The sequence below is a fragment of the Cervus elaphus genome, chromosome 11, assembly GCF_910594005.1.
Source record: "Cervus elaphus chromosome 11, mCerEla1.1, whole genome shotgun sequence".
NCBI classification, from domain to species: domain Eukaryota; kingdom Metazoa; phylum Chordata; class Mammalia; order Artiodactyla; family Cervidae; genus Cervus; species Cervus elaphus.
The window spans coordinates 93676355-93696180 of NC_057825.1; the positions used below are offsets into that span (position 1 = coordinate 93676355).

General features: G+C 45.7%; 1 long non-coding RNA gene across 1 annotated transcript; it reads right to left on the bottom strand.

Annotated features, from left to right (window-relative positions):
• Positions 1–7751: 7751 nt before the first annotated feature.
• LOC122702961 lies at positions 7752–19521 on the bottom strand. The gene is made up of 4 exons (XR_006343380.1): positions 19385–19521; positions 18037–18115; positions 10287–10417; positions 7752–9391 (listed from the first exon to the last, which is right to left on the bottom strand). It is a non-coding gene; the product is annotated as an uncharacterized LOC122702961 (long non-coding RNA).
• Positions 19522–19826: the final 305 nt, after the last annotated feature.

Below are 19826 nucleotides of genomic sequence, written 5' to 3' on the forward strand. Positions count from 1 at the left end.
TAGGATTTAGGTCAACCTGAGTGGCTACACTGCTGAAGAAAGGGAAATCCTTCTTTTTTGCTGGATTGGAGACTATCTCAGCTTCTACTCTTCTTGTAAACTGCCATAAACTCATAGAAGATCATGTGGTCACAGTGGACCCAGGTCATCCCTGAGGACTGCTGTGCCAGTGGGTTCGTTAGCTGCTCCTTTCTCCTCAGACAGGGTGGTCACATGCTCTTAGAAGGTCATTCCAGTCTCCCATCTACAATTCTGTCTTTAGTTGAAGAATGATTGCACCCTCTCTGAACCCTCAAATCCGTAGCCATGTTCTGAATAAATATATGAGTTCCATGGGGCATTTTATCAACTATGGTTGAGCTTTAGGTATTTCTACAAAAGCATCAATTTTTTTGCCATATCATAAACTTGTATGATGATAAGAGTTCTGAGTTGTTCTCCAGCCCCCCTCAGCTTCACTTCTAGAGATGACCTTGTTCCAAAGTGTGTTCATTAATGACAGCCCTAGACCAGGAACCAAATGTGCATAACTGCTTAGGCGGCCAGGCACTCATGTGTATCGCTGCAAAGATCCTGAATGAAGTATTAGCAAAGAGAGATGGCAGCGTATTAAAAGGAAGATCGAATGGAGTTCAATCCAAAATTCAGTATTAATTCAATGATAAGAAATCAATAAATATAATTCACCACCCTACTAAATTCATCACCAATCATTTGTTGATCTGAATAAATGCTAAAACATGCCTGAAGAATGATACCCAATCCTGAGTTTTAAAAAACTTTCATGTAATGGCTTTAGATTCATATTTTCTTAACACGATCAAACTACACATACACACATACACACACACACACATACACACATACACACACATACACACATACACACACATACACACACACACACATTCATTCTGGTGTCAGCATCACAGTATGGTGCTCAGTATTGAGTTTTGTCTGACTTTTTCTGATTCCATGGATTATAGCCCACCAGGTTCCTCAGTCCATGCGATCCTTCAGGCAAGAATACTGGAGAGGGTTGCCATTTCCTGCTGCAGGGGCTCTTCCCAACCCAGGGATGAACCCACATCTCTTGCATCTCCTGCACTGGCAAGTGGATTCTTTACCACTAGGGCTACCTGGGAAGCCTATAGTGTTTTGCGGTAAAACCCCAAAAGAGAACTATTTTTATTACAGTTAATACCAGCTCAAGGGTACTTGTTATTACCAATATTATTTAAAATTTTTCCAGAAGCACTTGTCAAAGGAATTAAAATAGCAAAATAAGAGGTGCAAGTAGTGAAAATGAGATAATTTGTTTCTTGCTACTGCTACTACTGCTAAGTCACTTCAGTTGTGTCCGACTCTGTGCGACCCCATCCTTGGGATTCTCCAGGCAAGGACACTGGAGTGGGTTGCCATTTCCTTAATTTGTTTCTTAGCTGCAGATAATCTGATATGACTGTGCACCTGGGAAACCCTATGAGAGTTTTAAAAAATTCGTATTTAAAAGCAAAAGAAATAGGTGGCCACCCAGTAAAGAAAAAATTAACAGCTTTTTTTTTTTTTCTGTACAAACAGAACAGAGAAGGGGGGGAGCAGACTACAGCACTGTGTTCATTCGTCCCACACATTTCCTCAAAAGGCTTTTGTGCCGCGCCCCTGGGACACAGCTGCAAGAAGTCAGAGTCTTGTTCTCCAGTAAGTTGTCCTACAATTAGAGGAGATGAAACATAAACAAGCAAACACAGAAATGAACAAATAAGATGTTCAGAGCGTGGTAAGTGCCGGGAAGGAATTCAGGAGAGTGAGATGGGATCGTGGGATTCGGGAGGCTGGTGTGACACAGGGTCTGGAGGGGCTCCTCCTAAGAGGCAGGAGGAGAGAGGAATAGCTGTTCGGCAGACAGCCGGGGAGGGAAAGAGCCAGGAGAAGGGGAGGCGAGGCGCCTCGGAAGAGAACTCGGTCTTCGGGAGGTGCTGGGGAGGCAGGGGGCCAGGACGCGCGGGAGGCTGGAGCTGGTATTCAGGGCTGTAAACGAACTGCTGAAACAGTTGACACTGGCAGATTCAGAGACACTGACTGTGGGGTGGGTGGGTGGAAGAAGAATGATCTGGTTTTTTAATTTATTTTGGGGACGTCCCTGGTGGTCCAGTGGCTGAGACACTGAGCTCCCTCTGCAGGTGGCCGGAGTTCGATCCCTGGTCAGGGAACTAGATCCCACATGCCACAACTAAGACCAGGTGGAGCCAAATAAATAATAAACATTTAAAAATTTTCTTTTCACATTAAAGGGGGGTTGATTTACAATGTTGTATTAATTTCAGGTACACAGCAGGTAGATGAGGTTAAAGGTGAAGTCACACTCTTCTGGGCAAACACCTGGAGAAAACCATAATTCCAAAAAAAGACCTCAGTGTTCATTGCAGCACTATGTATAATAGTCAAGATATGCAAACAACCTGAGCGTCCACTGACAGAGGAATGGATAAAGAAGATGTGGTACATGTATACAGTGGGATACTTCTCAACCGTAAGACAGAACAAAACAGTGCCATTTGCAGAGGTGTGGATGGACCTAGACAATGTCACACAGAGTGAAGCCAGTCAGAAGAAAAAAACTAACATGTAATCTCATTTATATGTGGAATCTAGAGAAAGGGTACAGATGAACTTATTTGCAAAGGAGAAATAGAGACACAGATGTAGAGAACAAGCATATGGAGATCAAGGTGAAAGGGAGGGGGGATGAACTGGGAGACTGGAATTGACACATAGACACTAATGACATTATGTGTATTAATAAAATAGATAACTAATGGGAACCTACTGTACAGAACAGGGAACTCTACTCAATGCTCTGTGCTGACCTAAATGGGAAAGAAATCCAAAAAGGAGAGATCTATATGTGTGTGTGCATATATATAGTTATATATGTGTGTGTGCATATATATAGTTATGCATATGTGTGTGCATATATATAGTTATGCATATGTGTGTGCATACATATAGTTATGTATATGTGTGTGCATATATGTAGTTATGTATATGTGTGTGCATATATGTAGTCATGTATATGTGTATGTGCATACATATAGTTATGTATATGTGTGTGCATATATGTAGTTATATATGTGTGTGCATATATATAGTTATGCATATGTGTGTGCATATATGTAGTTATGTATATGTGTGCATATATGTAGTCATGTATATGTGTGTGTGCATATATATAGTTATATATGTGTGTGTGCATATATATAGTTATGCATATGTGTGTGCATATATATAGTTATGTATATGCGTGTGTGCATATATATAGTTATATGTGTGTGCATATATATAGTTATGCATATGTGTGTGCACACATATAGTTATGTATATGTGTGTGCATATATGTAGTTATGTATATGTGTGTGCATATATGTAGTCATGTATATGTGTGTGTGCATATATATAGTTATATATGTGTGTGTGTGCATATATATAGTTATATATGTGTGTGTGCATATATATAGTTATGCATATGTGTGTGCATACATATAGTTATGTATATGTGTGTGCATATATATAGTTATGTATATGTGTGTGTGCATACATATAGTTATGTATATGTGTGTGCATATATGTAGTCATGTATATGTGTATGTGCATACATGTAGTTATGTATATGTGTGTGTGCATATATATAGTTATATATGTGTGTGTGCATATATATAGTTATGCATATGTGTGTGCATATATGTAGTTATGTATATGTGTGTGCATATATGTAGTCACGTATATGTGTGTGTGCATATATATAGTTATATATGTGTGTGTGCATATATATAGTTATGTATATGTGTGTGCATGTATGTAGTTATGTATATGTGTGTGCATATATGTAGGCACCCTGAAAGTGGAGAATCCCAGTCGCGGACAACCACTCTTCTTCTGACAGAAACATCACTTTTGTAAAGCTTTGTCCCATCATTACTGCAACTCCCCATCCATCCTATTTCATCCTCCAGGCCCTCAGGAATTGTCCCCACCTCAGGAGGCTTAGGCATTCATGATACTTAATTTTATGGGTCAATTTGACTCAGTCAAAGGACACTGGGGAAGACTGAGGGCAGGAGGAGAAGGGGACGACAGAGGATGAGATGCTTGGACTGTACCATTGACTCAATGGATGTGGGTTTGAGCAAACTTCGGGACATGGTGAAAGACACGGAAGCCTGGCGTGCTGCAGTCCATGGGGTCACAAAGAGTAAGACACGACTGAGTGACTGAACAGCAAGGGATGTCCAGAGAGCTGGTAAAATGTTATTTCTTGATGTGTCTCTCTGAGGGTGTTCTTGGATAAGATGAACATTTGGATAATATGAACATTTGAACTGATGGACTGAATGAAGCAACTGGTCCTCCCTGATGTGAGTGGACATCATCTGATCCACTAGGGGCATGAAGACAACACAAGCTGGAGGAAGAGAGAATTCATGCTCTCTGTCTGCCTGACAGCTTGAAGTGGGACATGGGTCTTCTCTGGCCCTCGGATGGGGACTTCTGCCCCTGGCTTCCCTAGATCTCAGGTCTTGGGACTTGGACAGGAAGCAACCCCATTGGCTCTCCAGGTTTGCAGCATCCATATTTGATGAGCCAGTTCCTTATAAAAAATCTTTAGGTGTGTGTGTGTGTCCCCACTGTTTCTGTTTCTCTAGAGAATGCTGAGTCACACACCACTCCATAGCCTTGAGGCCAAATCCTCCCTACAATTTCCAACCATTCCATTCCCCTGCAGCCCTTCTACAAATCCTTGGGCAAGTGGGACCCAGAGGAAGTATTTGGCCACCCACTGGGCCTAGTTGAAAATAGAGCAAAGAACGAGAAGCCCTCCGTGCCCCAGGACCTCTGAGTCCCCCCTGACAACTGGTTTTCCAGCAGAGAGGTTATAGAAAGGAGAGATGGAATTTATTAACCGTCTCCTTGGCCTGTCTCTCCCGATTCTTGTGGGCTCCCCAGACGTCGTTAGGCGCCAGATGCCTATGCAAGCGGCCGTTTGCATGTCTGTGTTAAAGTTGACTTAATTAGGAGAGTTTACCTCGAATCGATGCTTAAATGAATTCTGTTAGTGGCACAACATTTTTGACTACTGTCTATCGCCGTGCCTCATGGCTGGAAAAGGACAGCTCTGAAGTCATGTTTACACGCATTGATGCGCAGTAGGCAAAGAAAATGGGACCGGGGTCGAGTGAACTCCTGTAGGATAAATAGAGATAAATAATTCAGATTCTCATTAGAATAGAGGCACGGGGCTGCGGTGCAGGGGAGCGCCCGCCTTTGTGTGAATTGGAATGCAGTCAGAAGCCAGAGCGTGTAACCTAGCATTAATATTAACATAAATCAGGCGCAGGAATTAGCGATACTTCTTAAGTCTTCTAGGATAACTGGATTCCTACTATATTGTTTCGTCCTCCTGGGCATTTTAGTAATCATGTAATAGAAACGTTGAGGTAGTTGAGATATTCTTTCTCTGGCTCTGTGAAAGGATTTTTTTACACAATGTCTTTGGTAGACAGTTTTGATAGAATGCATAGAACAAAAAGAAATATGCCTATTTTGGTAATATGGGTATGTTTCATTAGCTCAGCCTGGAGCGATATGACATTACATTCTAAAAGGAATACAATTAATAACAATGAGAGATTTTTAGCTCTCAGATCATAGCTGGAGGAAAGGAGCGCAGTGTCAGGGCAATTAAGAGAAGTCACTGTATTACCTTTGTCTGCACACCCTGAACACCACCCTGTCTCAATGTGTTGAATAGTTATTTCTTTAGCGTGGAATTTGTAATTTATTTTGATGTTTCCTATAATTCAGACCACCATTAGAAAAAATGATTTTTTGTCCTCTTTTTTTTTCTAAGCAGGTAAAAAAAAAATCTTTAAAAATAACAGGCTAGTGGAAATGAACATTTCTTTGGCTGGGATTGCTTCTATTTTTCTAGAAGGGAATGAGTGACTGTAAGAGAGACGCACCCAGAAACTGCTGGGGATGAAATTGAATGAGATCATCCCACTGGTGTAGCAGGCACATATTTTAAAAACGTCGGAAGCAACTCTGGTCCATGCTTTACAGAACAGCAACCCAGGAAAAGAAGCTGGACTTGGAGACCATTAGAATGATCAGCCAGGATATTATTTTATTCAGTGTTAACCTTTATGTTTTATGTTAAATGACAGTGAAGGTTCTGGAACACTATGATTCCCCAGAGTCTCCGTAGCGAACGTTTCTTTTATCTCTAAAGAGGTTTCCTTTTACTCTGCAACGTGGAAGTTGCTCCTGGCTCCCTTCACTGGTCAGTTTTAATAGGCATGTTTGTTGTTGCTGTTTAGTTGCTCAGCCGTGTCCAACTCTATGTGACCCCATGGACTGTAACCTGCTAGGCTCCTCTGTCCACGGGATTCTCCAGGTAAGAATACTGGAGTGGGTTGCCATGCCCTTCTCCAGGGGATCTTTCTGATCCAGAGATTGAACCTGAGTCACCTGTATTGGGAGGCGGACTTTTAGCGCTAAGCCACCCAAGAAGCCCTGTCACAGGCACAGCAAAAGATAAAATGGTTTGAAACTTGAAAACTCTGGTTTTTAGAAGCAGAGGATGAAGAGGCTGGTGGGAGACCTCTTGTGTGTGTCCTGTCTGCATCCAGCTTTAGGACTCCTGGGTCTGTCTGGGTGAGAGGGAGCTTGCAGGTGATAGGTGGGATGAGAGGCTGGGGAGAGAGAGACAGGGCATGCCAGAGACCCCCACCCATTAGTCCAGCTGCCCCATAATTGATCCTGATGGACTTTTTTGCCTGGCGACAGTCCACCGCCCGTCAGCAGGCATCTGGGCTCAGAGCTTCAGCCGGCAGGGATTAATGCCTGACTCCGTTTCCACTCATGAGTAATGTATTAAAATTTTGTAGCTAATAAATTCTTCATCCGAGAGGCTCCAGACGACTTCTCACTTCCACGGCGACCTGGTTAATGTAACACCAGCCTGGCCCTGGCTCCTGCCTGCGCCAGGTTCCCAAGGCTTCTGAATGCAGCCGGCAGGCCTGCCACCTCCCTCCTCCTGTGACCCCCGGTTAGCTGCTGCATATATGCAGACGCACAAGCCTCTTCAGACAATTAAATCACACCAAACTGCCCGGGGACTTGGACCTGCGAGGGCTGTGTGAGCGGGGCCCCCTCCCCTGCTAAGTATTATTGACAAATCCATCAAGGGTAGTGATGCATTGGTTTCCACCTCACCTAGAAGGACACTGGGGCAGCGGTGACATGCTGTCACCGTGGTAACTGCGGCTGAAGTGAACAGCCTGTTAGGAGAGGTGACCTCTGTTGGCAGCGAGCCTAGAGACGTCGCACTTGCCCGGCTGCCATGTCACCGGGACCCCAAGGAGCGGCCCGGCATCCCCCGATTGATTCATTAGGTCCTAAATGTATCGATCGCTCCAATTTGCGGGAATTTATTATATTGATATTGGACTGATTAACATTTTGTGCCAGACTGGTTCGATATGTGCTTGTAACAGCTTTTAATGATTAATTGACTTTTATGATTCCATCTCAGGGCTGTCAGCGAGCTGTGAACTGTAGGCAGGCCCGCTTCTGGGCTGTCTCTCAAGTGGCGCGGGGCAGTGATTGAATACCTAGGAAATTAGTGTCCTTGCTGTCTCATTTTATGAAAGATAAATGCTATGACATTTCACGCAGACCTTAATTTAGAACAGAACTAAGCAGATCATTTCGCAATTTGATCCTAAACAGGTAAATATCACAACTTGTTTAGCATTTCCCAAGTTAAGCGCACGGAAAACAAAGTGGAGCGGTCAGCGGGGAGCCAGCAGAAGGTAAAACGCGATCATATGGGCGGGACTGCGCAGCACTTTAATAATCATGTAATTTATGAGGGCTAACATCCGGGCCCATTTTTCAGCCCGGAATATACTCCTCTCATTCACTCGGCGCTCAGCCCGGGGCGTGCCGTTTGGCACTGTTTGAAAAGTTAGCATTTACCTTTCCGGCCACAGGCAGCCCTGCGTTATTGCCTGGTGAGTCGAGGAAAATACATTGACTGATTTGCCACAAAAGTAAATAGCAGAGGAAGGGATGGGCTCTCGCTTAATATGGGGAGCATCGCAAACAGCACGGGTTATGTGGTGCCTACAACAACCGTAAACATTATGAAAAGACAGCACGGGAAGATGAGAGTTTATTGTGTTCTCCAAAGACGGAGGGAGAGGGGCACGTGGGCAAGTGTGCCAGCCCACACCTTCCCGCATTCATATTTAAAGCATATTTCCTTCCTTTCATTTTAATTAAAAGACTTAAGTTAGGGAGAAACTGTCTAAACATCATGTCAAATTATTCATGTTTGTACATATAAGGAATGAAATGAAACGGTTCTCCCGCGCACAGCTCTTTTTTCTTTACCGTTCCGGATTCTTCCGTCACGTTCTGCGCCGAGGAAGGACACCTTTTTTTTTTTTTTTGATGTGCAGTTGTCAGTTGCTAATGTGTAACCCAACGTATGCATATCCATATTTTATGGCTCTCGCCTGAGAGATGCGCAAACCCAGAACGCTTTTATTTTCTCCAGCCCTCCGCTGGTGCAAAGCCTGAGAGTCACAGAGTCAGGGCCCCAGAGCCGCCAGAAACTCCAACGGGTAGGTTCGCTCATCTCTGACAGCGGCCTAGGCTACCTTCTTCCTTGACTTGTGGACCAACGACTTAATATCATTTCCACTTGTGGATGGACCTACAGCTTTGTCTTTGTTTTCGAGATTTATTGATCTGTTTAGGCTGTCCTGGGTCTTTGCTGCTGTGCAGGCTTCTCTGGCTGTGGCGAGCGGGGTCTCCTCTCTTGGGCTTCTCGTGGTGGAACACAGGCCCTAGCCTCCTGGGCTTCAGTAGCTGGGCTCCTGGGCTCAGCATGGGTGGCTCCCCGGCTCTAGAGGACAGGCCCAGTAGCTGTGGTGCACCGGCTTAGCTGCTTCACGGAGTATGGAATCTTCCCAGACTAGGGATTGAACCTGTCTCTCCTTCCTGCATTGACAGGCAGATTCTTATCCATTGCACCACTAGGGAAACTTACATTTTTTTGTTTTTGTGATTCCTTTGTCCCGGGTGGAAAGCAGAGCTTGATTGGCAGCCTGGTGTTTGTGTATCTACCTATACACACCCTCGGGCGGTCTCTGAATGGAGGTAGGTCCCCTGCGTGGTTTGAAGCATGGTCACCTCACTGTCCCCAATTCTAGGCCCCGCTTGGCACTGGTTGCCGCCGGCTACAACAGCATCTCGACTGTCTCACTCGTGCACCAAGTAGAGATGGGGCGAGAGCCTTGGAAACCCTCAACGTGCCGCTCTCCTGTTTGGAAATCGAGAAAGCAGGAACATAATTGCTTTTGTTGGAGCACAATCCTGAATAGCAAAAGACGCTTTAAACATCTGCCCTTCCTCTGATTGGCTTTACATCGTTTCTCTTTTTGGCTACTGTTCATTATTCTGCATTATATTCATTACCGAGGAGTCACATCCAAGCCAATATTTTCGTACGCTGAAGGCTGACTTGGATTCAGGGTATTTCATCGGATCCAGCCCCACACAAACCCGTAATAGACTGTGACACACCACCCAGAGATAAATTCTATAGAGAGAACTGGGTTTCATGCCCAAGGATTGGATTCTCTCCGTTGTACCAGAGACACCGGATCCCCAGGCCCGGAGGAGGGAAGTGAGTCTCTCTCTGGTTTCTCCCTTTTATTGGGAAGGGGAGAAGGAAGAACCTGACTCTGTCCTGAAGTCTCCCCTGGGTTCATGCATTGGGGTTTCCTCCACATGTGCTAATACACAGGCATACAGGCACACACGTGCGTGCGTGCTAAGTCGCTTCAGTCGTGTCCAACTCTTTTCGAGCCACTGGACTGTAGCCTGCCAAGCTCCTCTGTCTGTGGGATTCTCCAGGCAAGAATACTGGTGTGGGTTGCCATGCCCTCCTCCAGGGGATCTTCCCATCCCGGGGATTGAACCCGAGTCTCTTACATCTCCTGCATTAGTAGGCTTGTTCTTTACCACTAGCACCACCTGGGAAGCCAGGCACACACATCCATACCTCACACTCACCAACGGTGCATTGGTTCTGCCAATTCTCTGCCATCAGGGAGGGGGTGAGGTTCGTTGTTTTGGAGTCTCATTGGCATCCTAAACTCCCTAATTAGAATTCAGACTTCTTAACTTGGTTGAAACCAGTGGGTTCACCTCACCTACATTTGTCCATCAAGGAGAGTTTCCAGGAGTCTCTGAATACTCGATCACCTCTTTCCTTCCAATCACTAATTGAATAACTTTCTGTATTTATTTTATCTTCTGGTTCTGCTGTCGGATACCTGTTGCCCTATTAGCAGGAATTCAGTGAAAAATTTAACGAAAAAAAAGTGTTGATTCCCCCAAATGGATGACTGGAATTCATTCTCTCCTTATCCTGTGGTTATTAGCCTCCAAAATGCTTACCTTTTAGTCTGCATTTTAACTCAGATAGAAGAGGTACAGAAGGTGTGGGAAATAATCTTATTCTAACACTTTAGGAAAACACCCAAAAGTTCAAGTAGAAAAAAGTCAGTTTCTCATTTTCTAAAGATATTTTTTATCTGGACATTTTATTAGTAAGATCAACCTAAAGAACCACTGTGGCATGGTTTATTTAATAGTCATAAAATATGGTAACAATCTGTATTTAGATTACTTATATGTAATAGAAATTCTGGTACTGACTATTTTGCATTTTTTTCTGGCTGCCCCGTGTAATATGCAGGACTTCCCTGACCAGGGATCAAACCCATGTCCCCTGCAGTGGAAGTTCATATTCTTAACCACTAGCCCTCCAGGGAAAGTCCTCTAACTTCTTTACATTTTTGATACTAGAATTTTTATTATAGATTGAAATTTTACTTAACAATTACTGCCTTTAAAATCGGTGGTATCATACTTCACAATTGTATGAGGATTTATTATTTTATGAGTTTATTTGTATGTCTCTAATCTAAACAAGAGGAGAGAGAAGAAGACTCTTGAGAGTCCCTTTGACTGCAAGGAGATCAAACCAGAATCTGAAAAGAAATCAACCCTGAATGTTCACTGAAAGGACTGATGCTGGGAGATCCAATATTTTGGCCACCTGATGCGATAAGCTGTCTCATTGGAAGAGACCCTGATGCTGGGAAGGCTGAAAGCAAAAAGAGAAGGGGGTGACAGAGGATGAAATGGTTGGATGGCATCACCAACTCACTGGACACGAATTTGAGCGAAGTGTCCAGTCCAAAGACGAACACTCCCACAAAGATGAAGTGGGAGATAGTGGAGGACAGAGGAGCCTGGTGTGCTGTAGTCCATGGGGTTGCAAAGAGTTGGACAAGACTGAGCAATTAAACAACAATGTCAATAATGTTATCTCTTATGGCATGGTAATATATTTATACACAATGTTATATGAAATTATAAGGTTATAAGTGTTAACATATTGATTATGCTAAACATTTGTTGTGGAGGATGGTGGCTCATATGGTAGAATCTGACTGTCCCGGTGGAAATTTTGTTTCTGCCAATTAGCTCCACAGCCTGGAGACCATTTCTCAGCTTCTCTTTCTTCTTTGTGTATCCAATGTGGTTTTGCAAAAGTTTGTGTGAGGATTAAAGGAGATTAGGGGTGTACAGCCAGTGAGCAATATGTAACACACAGCACGCACTCAGTGAGTGCTAGGCGCTATTATTAAATTAATCGTTCTACAGAGAAGCATTCTCCTCTGAGTTTACCATACAGTCACATGGCTTTCATCTAATGATTTAACTTTAAAGATTGCTTTTGTACACTTCCGTAAAAGGGTTCACTTATTTTTTCTCATGAGCCTTGTGAGAGACTCAAGCCAAGAATTCCCACTTACAGGTGAAAATTCAGGTCTGTGAGTTCCACAGTCACACAGTTCATGGTGGGTGGAAGGTCCTCTTCCCCTTATCTTCACCCTGCCTTGCTGCCCCACTCCCCATTGGACCTGCATCCATCAGGGGTCAAGGACAGCGCATTTGTCCACTTCAGTCAATCTGTGTTAAGTCACTTCAGTCCTGTCCGACTCTTTCATGACCCCGTGGACTGTAGCCCGTCAGGCTCCTCTGTCATCAATGATATGGATGCCAGCCTAGGCTAGACTATTGGAGTGGGTTGCCATACCCTCCTCCAGGGGATCTTCCTGACCCAGGGGTCGAATCAGTGCCTCTTACGTTACCTCCCAAATACGGGGCCTCCAAGGGACTGGTTAGGGAGCTGGGCTGTGCTGTTCAGAATGAAATGAACAAACAAGCAATAAGGGGTCTTTTCATGAGAGCCTATGGCCATTTCAGTGAAAACCAGTGTCTGTAACATCTACAAAGACAAAGGACCCCCAGACCAAAGGCAGTTGGGGGCAGCTAGCCTTATCCCATGTGGTCCTGGAGACTCTGCCTCCCCGCACCTCCCACAGGTGTGTGAAGGAGCAGGATGCAGGGGCTCCCAGTCCTACCCCAGGGCGGCTGGATCTGCTTGTGGGCTTGGGGTTTGTTTAGGGGGAGGAGTGTGCTCACCTTTCCCCCTAAAAGTGCTGTTTCCCTGAGGGACTTTATCTAGAGCTTGACCAAAAAATCCCGGACTACCAACCCAGACTGCGGCTACTCTTCCCCGCCCATCCCTAAGCATCCCCCTCCATTCCTCCCCACCCAACCCTCAAGCATCTTCCTTCTTCCAACATTAGCTGCACTTCAGGGGCCCCTGTCTGCTGCTCTTCAGAGACAATCAGCTTGCTGAAGCTGTAGCTCCAATACTTTGGCCACCTGATGCGAAGAGTCGACTCATCGGAAAAGACCCTGATGCTGGGAAAGATTGAGGGCAGGAGGAGAAGAGGATGACAAAGGATGAGATGGTTGGATGGCATCACCAACTCAATGGACATGAATTTGAGCAAACTCCTGGAGATGGTGAAGCCTGGCTAGTTGCAGTCCATTGGGTGGCAAGGAGCCAAACATGACTTGGCAACTGAACGATAACAATCAGGACTGATGGAAACTCAAGGGTTATTATTTTTAAAAATTTCTTCTGTTCCAGTTGCCCACGTATTTTGGGTAAACAATGTGATACAGCCAGGTCACTGTGAATCTCTTCACCTGGTTCAGCTCCTTTGGATGCTATAATTTATAAGACTTTACTCTCTACCGTATGGTTGGTTATTTTCCTTAATAGACTTTCCTGAGCAGCCTTATCAGAAGCTTTCTGAAAAGTAAATTATGTCCACCAGGTCAACTGGTCTCCAGTTTTATTAATCTGGAAATTATACCTGTAATGCTTCCTGAAAATGCTTGATGCAACAGAAGCCACGAATGCAGTAATTAACATGCAACTTGATGAATTCCTGCCCAGACATCCAAACACAGGCAAAATAGCAGAGCCACGGAGACAAACAACCCGGAGTGGGAAATTCTGCCATCCTGCTCCCACCTCTGTTTATGTTACCTGCCACTTCCTATGCCCAGGGCTTCATTTAACCTCAGAGGTACAGGTTGGCCCAGTGGATAAACACATTGGAGAGAACACTTGTCCAGGTGGGGTTCTGAGCATTTTTGTAGCCACATCGGGTATGTGGTGTCAGAAACGGGCACGGCCAGGCTGAGAAGCTCCAGGGCACAGGGCTGAAGGCCAGGGCGATGCAACTGGAACAGAGTCTAGAGGGGGAGTCTAGACTAGAGGAACAGAGTCTGGGGCGGGTGCAGCTCTGACCCGCAGGCGAGCCACTGAGTGTATTCTGGCAGGTAATCGCGGGGGCAGACATTCAAGGAGGGGGTTTGGCAAATGGACAGTCAGCATCAGGAGGCCTGGGCAGCAGGGAACTTGGAGGTGGAAGACAGTGTCCAAGAGTAGGGCCGGAATGGGTACAAGGTGCTGTGTGCGGACAGTCTGGGCATCGTCGCCTCAGGACTCGGGATTTCTGGGCTGTCTGTCTCCCAGCCCTCCTGTGTTCCCATGCGGGTTAGACCCAGACCTGGCCGGGTAGGGGGACCCCCTGAATTCACTTGCTGCTTCAGCCCTGCATCTGGGGGGCGGAGTGCTGGTCCCTGTCACCCCCACACCCCCACACTTACTGCATTCTTTCCAGGTTGGGGCATGGTCTGGGCAGCACAGCACAGTCCAGAAGTTTGGGGCCAGACCAGGTCCACTTCCAGCTGGACTAAGGGCCCTGTATGATCCTAAATCAAAGACCCCCATGGCCCCAGGAACTTGCGATGAAGACAATGCGAGACAAAGCTGGGTCTCTCCAAGTGCAGTCAATGGCAAGACACTTACATCATTCCCCCCCACTTGTGTATTGAGTGTTGTGTGTGGTGGTTGTTATTTAGTCCCTAAGTAGTGTCCGACTCTTTGCGACCCCGTGGACTGTAGCCCTCTAGGCTCCTCTGTCCATGGGATTCTCCAGGCAAGAATACTGGGGTGGGTTGCCATTTCCTTCTCCACGGGGATCTTCCTGACCCAGGGGTTCAACCTGCGTCTCTTGCATCTCCTGCATTGGCAGGCTGGTCCTTCACCACAAGCGCCATCTGGGAAGCCTGGTGTTAAGATAAAGCGCAGGTAAACCTCTCAAAGAAACCTGTTCTCTCTCTTTTTTTTTTTTTAAGTTGGAGTATAATTGCTTTATAATGCTGTGTTAGTTTCTGCCGTGCAACAACCTGAATCAGTCATATGTCTACATAGATCTCCTCTTTTTTGTATTGCCTTCCCATTTAGGTCACCAGAGATTGTTGATTAGAGTTCCCTGTGTGATATAGCAGGTTCTCACTAGTTATCTATTTTATACATGGTATCAACTGTGTATATATGTATACACACATACACACATCAATACCAATCTCCCAGTTCATCTCAGCTCCCTTCTTTCCCCCTTGGTGTCCATGCATTTGTTTTCTACATCTCTGTCCCTACTTCTACTTTGCAAATAAGTTCATCTATACCACTTTTCTAGATTCCATATACATGTGTTAATATACAGTATTTGTTTTGTTCTTTCTGACCTACTTCCCTCTGTATGATAGTCTCTAGGTCCATCCACTTCTCTGCAAGTGATCTGATTTCATTCCTTTTTATGGCCAAGTAATATTCCTTTGCATATATGTACCACATAGAAGCCTGTCCTCTTCGACCTTCATCACCCACCTGCCAGCATATCAGCCTGAAGCTTGAGTCTGAGACAGCTGTGTCTTCACCACTGAGATCACTGAGAGTGCAGGTGACCTGAGGAGCTCGCGGGCTGCAGCTCCTCTAATTCAGTCCCAGATCAGGGGAAGCACCTGGGGAGGCATCTGGGTGTGAAGTGGGCTTTCCTGGTGCCCAGGGAGGTGAGTAGGCATTTTTAATGCCTCTCTCAGGGGGCCTGTCTTCACCACCGAACCTGACAGTGACAAGGTGATGGAGTCAGAACACAGGACGTATGGCTCACTTGCCTGGTCCTGAATCCTGCAGGTGCAGAGTCCGGGGTCCAGACCCCAGGAACCCCAGGGGAGGTTCAGGCTTCCTGCCCAGCCCCCGAGCCCAGGCTCACATCCTCCGTGGGTTTGCTTTGAGCGCATGTGTGGACTTGAGTCGCCTGCAGGGAAAATTTTGCTGCTTATGTGTTTCTCTTTATTCCTCAGGAAGGCTGTGTACTTCATGAACCATGTGCGTGATATGCTTTAGGCTGTGTCTAAATGATGTATTTCTCCAACCCCAAAGTGCAACATTTAGACGATTTGTACCATATTTTTGTATGTTTAGAAACAGCTGGTTGATTGACTGAATTTTTAATTTTTCACAGAAATGTTTGATGTTGGGGAGACTGTGCCTTTTAAGTCCTCAGAGGAGAGAAAAGATTTGTATAAAGTTTCTTTTTTCATAAATATTTATATTGTGATTAATGACTCTGAGCAGAAACTCCATGATGGACGAGACCATCCTGCCCCACACATCAGCTAAAGGTTCATCTTGCAGAGTCCTGGCGCCCATGCCCGCTTTGGGAGTCTGCCCCTAAATCCTTTAGATTTCAGTTGTCATCAAACCCTTCCATCCCATTTTGGAACTGGTTTTCAAATTCATCTGCGATCATTTGCTGCCATAATTTTAAATAAGTTGTCCTGAATATTCTGTCAGCTGAGCTGCAAAAAATAGTCCATTACTGTTGTCCTTGCTTTACATGTAATAGATGCCCAATATTTACTCATTAGGTCGATCAATATTGAATATGTATTAATTTTAATGTACTAAAATATTAACATATATTGTGTTACATAGTGAAATACTATTCATGTAAATTAATATATATTTAATAATATAAAATATATTAAATTGAATTGAATGCATCTCTCAAGGCAAGTAGCTATGGAAAAGTAAAATGACTCCATGATCTACAAGACTCTGAATACTGAGTATGGCATGCATGTTCAGTCGCTTCAGTTGAGCCCGACTCTTTGTGACCCCATGGACTGTAGCCCGCCAGGCTCCTCTGTCCATGGAGATTCTCCAGGCAAGAATACTAGAGTGGGTTGTGGTGCCCTCCTCCAGGAGATCTTCCCAATCCAGGACTCAAACCCAAGTCTCTCATGTCTCCTGCATTGGCAGGCAGGTTCTTTACCACTAGCGCCACCTGGGAAGTCCCCGTTGAATATGAAGTAGGTGCCCAAGGCTTCACTAAGGATCTCATTGTGATGTCCACAAAAATATAGTGGGTGGAGCCCCCCCTCTCCAGCTTCCTGGAAGGACGCTAACAGCTCAGAGCTGGGGAGGAACCCCCTCAAGTTTGCGCAGCTCACAGCTGTGGGAGTCTGCAGGTTAAACCAGCCAGTCTGCGTCCAGAGCCCACACCTTCACCCTCTTTGCTCCCTAGAACCTGCTCTCTTAACCCTCCTGTAGTCATCCCTGCCCTGCTCTGGAAATTTCCCCGGAGGCCCACCTGGCTGGAGGGAGAAGGGGAGCCAGGGCCTGGCCTCCTGTGGCCCATGGCGGGCAGGGTTCTCTCTGCCTCCCGCACCTGGCCATGGAGGGGCACACCAGACGGCCTGTCTTTACACACTCGTCAAGGCCCAGGTTTGAAATGTTGGGCTCGGAACTTCCCAGAGTCATTGAAAAGCTGACTCAGCACAGCCAGAGAAAGAAGAGAGTGAGGCCCCAGTGAGTTTAGGCAGTTGGAGCAGGTGGCACCATTTCTTTCCCCAGCTGCTTGGGGAAACAGGACCTCCTGGTTCTGGACGTGGAGTTGGGCTAATGAGGTCCCTCAGACATCTGACTGTGGCCACAGGCGGAAATGACAGAGAGTGGGTGTGAATCTTGGGCTGTGAGAGCCCCGAGCATCAGCTACCAGGAAAACATGTGCAAGGAGTACCCCTTGAAAAACAGGGGTGAACCTGACTCAGGTGAGGATAGAGGGTTCCAGCACAAACCAGCTCCTGATCACACCTATGCTGGGCCCCCCACCCCCTTGTCCTGTGTGTGACTTCCCTATGGATTCTGATGTCGGTGAATGAGAAGAGAAAAGATGACTCAATGACATAATTGCTATACATTGTTGTTGTTCAGTTGCTAAGTCGCGTCCAACTCTTTGCGACCCCATGGGCTGCAGCATGCCAGGCTTCCCTGTCCTTCACTATCTCCCAGAGTTTACTCAAACTCATGTCCATTGAGTTGGTGATGCCATCCAATCATCTCATCCTCTGTTGCCCCTTATTCCTCCTGCCCTCAGTCTTTCCCAACATGATGAGTCATCTTTTTGCATCAGGTGGCCAAAGTAAGTATTGCTATACATTAGGAGTGTCTATTCATTAGACATGTTAAACTTCTTCCTTGAACTAAAGACTTGGGAGTTTTGCAAAAATTGACAGCTAATTGAGTTTAATTGCATCTAGGTGCATTTCCTAGGCACTTGCTATGTACCCTGCATGGTGCCAGGTAGAAATAGCAAGGTGAGGAGGACTTACCTGCTGGATCATTGAACCATGGTGGTCCTTTCAGTGTGGGTCTTGGGCTCAGAATCCTGGCTCATCTTTCAGCTGAGGCCTGTGTGGGAGGGGAGGGTCCACATGCCTCAAGAAGAAAGGGTCCTGGCTTCCAAGGGACACACCCTAGGGACTATCAATGGGGACCTCCATCATGTAACATAATGCCTCTAACCTTCACCTTTCTATTTATAAAGTAATTCTTCACTTATATTATTTATTGTATAAATACCCCTTTTGCACACGCATTTGAGGAGTCAGCAAGATCATGCATGGAAAACATCAGTAGCACAGTCTGTGTTTGCTAGTAGGTGTAATTGTTGACTCCAGCCAAGAGGTGGGGGCCTCTGACCTCTTAGGCTGAGCTCCATACCTGTCAAACAGAGCGAGTCCTTGACATTTTATTTTCTAAAGATTTTTTTTTTTCACATGGGCTATTTTAAAAGTCTTTATTGAATTTGCTACAATATTCCTTCTGTTTCATGGTTTTTGTTTTTGTTTTTTGGCCGCAAGTCATGTGGGCTTTTAGTTCCCCCACCAAGGATCAAACCCATACCCCTTGCATTGGAAGGTGGAGTCTTAACCCCTGGACTGCCAGGGAAGTCCTTTGACAGCTTTTTAAAAATAATTAATTAATTAATTAATTTTAATTGGAGACTAATCACTTTATGATATTTTAGTGGTTTTTGCCATACATTCACATGAATCAGCCATGGGTGTACATGTGTCTCCCATCCTGAACCCCCCTCCTACCACCCTCCCCGTCCCATCCCTCAGGGTCATCCCAGTGCACCAGCCCTGAGCATCCTGACAGCTTATTTTTAAAGAGCATTATCAAAATTTGATGAAAGGTCACCGACGAGGACAACTGGAAACAAACATTTCAGGGCTCTGCAGCATTGATGCAGAAAGATTTTCCCCCTCTTTTCAGAGGCATCATTCGGGAAGCGCTGACTCAAAGTGTTTGGATGACACTTTCAGGAGAAAGGAGGTGGGGGGCGCTCAGCCAACAGTCGCAGGTGTTATATGGAAACCCCAAATTGGTTACTGTGACTCTCCTGAGCTCGGGGAAGGAAGTGGGTGGGTGGACGGGTGGGGAAATAGTGGCAAAACTGGGTTGGAAACCATGGGCTCCATCTGATGAATCTTAGCAAATATTCCTCTCTGTTTCCTTCCTTCTCCTGGGGGCGGGATTTGCATAAGCATTTTCTAGAGTCCAGATAACAAAACCATGCCTTGAGGGACGTTTCACTTTCTCGGCCCATAATCTAGGCCGGTCCTTTCCAAGATGCAGAAATCTTTGATCAACAACAACAAAATATGTACTCACCCTGTTCAAGAAGCTTTCCAAATCGCGGCACAAAGGAGGGGCTGATGTTCGCCCACTGCCCGCCTGGCGTCCCAGCCGCCCTTTCATCCCTTCATCCTGGAATATTTTTCTCACAGCAGAAAGTACTTAGACTTTCCTCATGGACCTTAACCCTTCGCAGAGTATTTAATGTTTGCCCCGAGGGCGTGTAGACTTGTGCCCATTCAGCACACAGAGCCGGGCTGCCCCCAGGAAGATGCAGGGGTGTGTTTATCATCAGAGAAGGTGTTTTTTCCCAAGACCAGCAATGTTTAGAGAGCAGACAGGTTACCTCTGAAAAGGATGCACTGTGACAGACAGCAAGTGCTGGCACCTCCTCAGTGTGGGGACTGCTCTGCCCTCTTAGGAAAACGGTGCTGTGTGCCAGCTACAAATTGGCACTTGCCATCTGCCTCTACGAAGA